This window comes from Monodelphis domestica, chromosome 5 (assembly GCF_027887165.1).
Source record: "Monodelphis domestica isolate mMonDom1 chromosome 5, mMonDom1.pri, whole genome shotgun sequence".
NCBI lineage: Eukaryota > Metazoa > Chordata > Mammalia > Didelphimorphia > Didelphidae > Monodelphis > Monodelphis domestica.
The window spans coordinates 233,689,634-233,695,723 of NC_077231.1; positions in this window are offsets into that span (position 1 = coordinate 233,689,634).

A 6,090-nucleotide genomic window follows, 5' to 3' on the forward strand; every position below is an offset into this window, starting at 1 on the left:
GTACTATAGTCTATGTAAAAACAACAACAACAAAGGCCCTAAAATTTAATGAGCAAACAAATTAAGTGAGTTATGTTTTTAGATCTTTTCAGAGGTGGATCAAAGTTATAAATTCCATCCCATACCAATTTCCTGCCTTTGAGGCATAGGAAGAAAATGACATTCCATCCAGCTGGGTCTCCTATCTGGTTTCCAGCCTCTCTAGGAAGAGGATAAACACTTTATATAGTGTTTCATACCTCTCCCTCTAGGAAAAAGGAATGAAACCATTCCATCAAGTTACTGGTCTGGTTTCTTATATTCTCATGGCTACACCCAATCAAAATTCTAGTAGCTCAATGAAAACTTATCTGAACTCAATGATTAACAGCTACTCTCTGGACACACCCTCTCCATCCCATTGATTCTGAATGAACCCTCTGTTGTCATCATTTAAACTTGATTTCAAAGAAATCAAGCCATTCCCCAATTGACAAATGGTCAAGGGACATGAACAGGGAGTTTTCAGATGAAGAAATCAAAACTATCAATAATCACATGAAAATGTGTTGTAAATCTCTCCTGATTAGAGAAATGCAAATCAAAATAATGCTGAAGTACCACCTCACACCTAGAAGATTGGCCAATATGACAGTAAAGGAAAATAATAAATGTTGGAGGGGATGTGGCAAAATTGGGACACTAATACACTGCTGGTGGAGCTGTGACTTGATCCAACCATTCTCAAAGACAATTTGGAACTATGCCCAAAGGGCTCTAAAAGAATGCATATACCCTTTGATCCAGTGATACCACTACTAGGTTTGTACCCTAAAGAAATAACAATAAAATATGTTTGTACAAAAATATTCATAGCCATGCTTTCTGGTGACAAAAAATAAATTGGAAAATGAGGAGGGGGATCCCTCAGTTAGGGAATGGTTGAACAAATTGTAGTATGTGATGGTGATGGAATACTACTATGCTGTAAGGAATGATGAACTAGAGGATTTCTGTATGAATTGGAAGAACTTCCAGGAACTGATGCAGAGTGAAATGAGCAGAACCAAGAGAACATTATACACAGAAAGTGAAACACTGTGGAACAATCCAATATAATGGGCTCTGCTACTACAAGACAATCCTAAGGGATTTAAGAAAAGAATGCTGTCCACATTGAGAGAAAGAACTGTGGGAGTAGAAACACAGAAGAAAAACAAATGACATCATTTGTTTATATGAATATATGATTGGAGGTTTTGGGTTTAAAAGATTGCTCTATTAATAATATGGAAATACGTATAAGTGATAACATTTGTAAAACCCAGTGGAAGAACTTATTGGACCCAGGAGAGGGGAAGGAAGCGGGGAGGGAAAGAAAATGAACTATATAAACATGAGAAAATATTAAATAAAAAGATAAACTTGGTTTCAGTTCTGTTGGTGAAGATATGGCACATGTGCCCCAACATGCTGAAGGGGGCTGCTTCATTCCCTGGCTCCATCAGGCCTGAGGAAATTTTCTGCATGCTCTCATCCTCAAACCCAGCCACCCAATGCAAGTACTTCCTCCCTTCATTATATAGGTAATGGAGAGTCAGAGCTCACAGGCAATTTGAAGGTACAGTTTGAACATGCAATCTCTAAAAGGTTCACCAATGTTGCTAGATATTCCCTGTCAATCCAACCCTTGCAATGTCCCACTCTTACCTACCTCCTCTATTGGAATGCCTGCTCCATCGGTAAAAACTTACTTTCATCTTAAATATTTTCCTTTCTCATTCCTTCCATTTATTGACTCTCATTGAGATCTAGTTCCCTTCTGATAAGACAAGCTCCATGGCCACCATTTCCAGTATAAGTTGTACTTTCATTCATTCTCCAACTTACTGGTCAAGGTGGGGGATTTGAAATATTCCTTGCTTCCCATTCCCACTTTCAGATTCTACCTCTACCAACAGTAATCTCTCCTTTAAGGGTCATTCAATCTACAATTACTGTTAAAATTCTAGTAGTTATTGTCTATTGATCTCTAGAATACTTCTTTAATGAGTTCAGAGCCTTATTCATAGTTCTTTCTCTTATCTTCACTTCCTGTCCTCAGAGAACTTTGACATACAGGTTGATATTCCTTCAAATACTCTAATCTCACAGTTCCTTAATTTATTCATTTTACATGACTTCTTCTTGACACCACCCCAAAATACTTCCATACCCACTGCAAATTCCATACTAATGAACTCTGAAATTCCATTATCTGATCATAATCTATTTTATCATTCCACTTGTCCCTTGGTCTTGTAACCCCCAAATCTTCTCTTCATCCATATATTGACCTCTAATACCTTGTCTCCTCAGTTCTCTCCTAGCCCCATTCGACAGCCACACTCTCCTCCCTTTCAAATATTGACTCCTTGGTGAACCAGATCAACTTTACAGCATTCTCTTTTCTTAAGTTCCTGAACCCCTATCATATTGATGTCGGTTGCCATGCACATGAGGAGCTATGAGGAAGTGGGCAGGAAGGTTTTACAGCCAAGGCCAATCAGCATAGGCACAGTCAACCAAGGAATTTCCAAGCTGTGAGAGAGAGAATAAACAGGTACAATTCCCTGAATTCAAGAAAAAAGGTGTCTCACTCCCCTCCAAGTCTCTTTAAACAATCAAAGGAAATGGAAACAAAATAAGACATAAAAGTTGCTTGAGATTTACAATTATGAGAAACCTCCTTACATCACTCTTTAGATCTGGTCAACATAGTCTTGGTCTTTGGTTAAGGGTTCCTAAACAATAAGTACAAGTGGTTTAGTTTCCCAGCCACATAGGGTAGGTTCAAATAATGCCCAATTTCCACAATAGTTGCAACCACCCAACCCCAGTCAACTTCTTCCCTGACAACCAAGTGAAATAAAAAGCATTTTCAAAATCCCTTTGGGGCCTTTCCATCACCATGGACATACCATTGCCATCCCTCCCTAAAAACAATAAAGCTTGCTCAACATGGAGATTGCCTGAGTTGTCAGTTCTTTGGACAAGACCCTGAATTTGTCACCCACATCAGCTTCACTGATCTTCTATGAAACCTCATCATTGGAATCCACCTACCATCCATTGCCTTAGCTCCTACATATATGCTGCTGAACAAGGATAAAGAAAAATCACAAAAAGGTACTGACTGGATCCACTACAGATGTATGTTTTATAAACTCATTTAAGTGGCCAAGTTCTATCCTTAGGTAGATAGTGCTATCTAAGGATGATCTAAGGGTAGAGCTAAATGCAATGAGACTCATGAGCAGTATATTGGTCATTAGGCCAATTTTGGCCCTGGTAGTTTTGGCCATTGAAACTCATGAAACAAAGAAAAATTTTAGCATTATTTTTTTATTTGGTCAATTTCAAACATTATTCCTTGGTTTAAAAAATCATTTTCTATTCCTCCCTCCCCTCCCCCCACATCTCCCATAGCTGATATGCAATTCCACTGGGTATTACTTGTGTCCTTGATCAGAACCCATTTCCATGTTGTTGGTGTTTGCACTAGGATGATCATTTAGAGTCTACATCCCCTATCATATCCCCCTTGACCCATATAATCAAGCAGTTGGTTTTTTTGGTGTTTTTACTCCCACAGTTTTTCCTCTGAATGTGGATAGTGTTCTTTCTCATGGATCCCTCCAAGTTGTTCAGGATCACTGCATTGACACTAATGGAGAAGTCTATTACATTCGATTGTACCACAGTGTATCAGTCTCTGTGTATAATGATTTCCTGGTTCTGCTCCTTTCACTCTGCATCACTTCCTGGAGGTTGTTCCAGTTCACATGGAATTCCTCCACTTTATTATTCCTTTGAGCACAATAGTATTCCATCACCAACATATACCACAATTTGTTCAGCCATTCCCCAATTGAAGGGCATCCCCTCATTTTCCAATTTTTTGCCACCACAAAGAGTGCAGCTATAAATATTTTTGTACATGTCTTTGTCCTTATTATCTCTTTGGGGTACAAACCCAGCAGTGCTATGGCTGGATCAAAGGGCAGACAGTCTTTTAGTGCCCATTTGGGCATAGTTCCAAATTGCCCTCCGGAATGGTTGGATCAAGTCACAACTCCACCAGCAATTAATTAATGTCCCAACTTTGCCACATCCCCTCCAGCATTCATTACTTTCCATTGCTGTCAGGTTAATCAATCTGTTAGGTGTAAGGTGGTACCTCAGAGTTGCTTTGATTTGCATATCTCTGGTTATAAGAGATTTAGAACACTTTTTCATGTGCTTATTAATGGTTTTGATTTCTTTGACTAAAAATTGCCTATTCATGTCCCTTGCCCATTTATCAATTGGAGAATGGCTTGATTTTTTGTACAATTGATTTAGCTCTTTGTAAATTTGAATAATTAGACCTTTGTCAGAGGTTTTTGTTATGAAGATTGTTTCGTAGTTTATTTCCCTTCTAATTTTGGTTACATTGGTTTTGTTTGTACAAAAACTTTTTAATTTGATGTAATCAAAATTATTTTATATTTTGTGGCTCTTTCTAAGTCTTGCTTGGTTTTAAAATCTTTCCCTTCCCAAAGGTCTGACATGTACACTATTCTGTGTTCACATAATTTCCTTATGGTTTCCTTCTTTATGTTCAAGTCATTCACCCATTCTGAGTTTATCTTGGGGTAGGTTGTAAGGTGTTGATCCAAACCTAATCTCTCCCACACTGTCTTCCAGTTTTCCCAGCAGTTTTTGTCAAATAGTGGATTTTTGCCCCAAAATCCCAAGAAACCCAAAAAAGTCTTTGGGTTTGTCATAGACTGTCTTGCTGAGGTCACTTACCCCAAGTCTATTCCACTGATCCTCCTTTCTGTCTCTTAGCCAGTACCAAATTGTTTTGATGACCACTGCTTTATAGTATAGTTTGAGATCTGGGACTGCAAGGCCACCTTCCTTTGTATTTTTTTCATTATTTCCCTGGATATCCTTGATCTTTTGTTCTTCCAAATGAACTTTGTTATGGTTTTTTCTAATTCAGTAAAAAAGTTTTTTGGAAGTGCGATGGGTATGGCACTAAATAAATAGATAAATTTGGGTAGGATGGTCATTTTTATTGTATTGGCTCATCCTACCCATGAGCAGTTAATGTTTTTCCAATTGCTCAGATCTAGTTTTAGTTGTGTGAAAAGTATTTTGTAGTTGTGTTCATATAGTTCCTGTGTTTGTCTCGGCAGATAGATTCCTAAGTATTTTATGTTGTCTAAGGTGATTTTGAATGGAATTTCTCTTTCTAATTCCTGCTTCTGAGATGTGTTGAAGATATATAGAAATGCTGATGACTTATGTGGGTTTATTTTGTATCCTGCAACTTTGCTAAAGTTGTTGATTATTTCCACTCGCTTTTTAGTTGATTCTCTAGGATTCTTTAAGTAGACCATCATATCATCCGCAAAGAGTGATAGCTTGGTCTCTTCATTGCCAATTTTATTACCTTCAATTTCTTTCTCTTCTCTAATTGCTACTGCTAGTGTTTCTAGTACAATGTTAAATAATAAAGGTGATAATGGGCATCCTTGTTTCACTCCTGATCTTATTGGGAATGCATCTAGTTTATCTCCATTGCAGATGATGTTGGAAAAGAAAAATTTTAAATGGTCCTTAGTTCTGTGTGGTTTTCTCACCTGTGTGGAGATGCAATGATGGAGTGTCAAAAATGGGGTCAATGGTTGCTCTGAACCATAAAGGTTTTAGATAGTATATAAACATTAATTTAGCAGTAGGTACCTGAATGTGAGACCTTTATCCAATGAACAAAAAAGTGATTTTAAGTGAAAATAGACCACATCATTATCAATATTATCAAAAGAAAACAGAAAACAAAAAGGGAAGTTGCATCTCAATAGAATGTCTCATAATATCGCCTTTGAGAGACAATACCCAAAGGCCATAATAAACATCATTTTCATGGGATACTTAGTCATCTAGTCTTACAGTGCACAAGATGAGCCTAAGTAATAAGCAATTCTCCATGAAGATAATTGTAGCTAGTGTACCAACATCTGTAGGAGTGGATGCAGAGATAGGGAATTCTATAGAGAACCTGTTAAGATCCTTCAAACA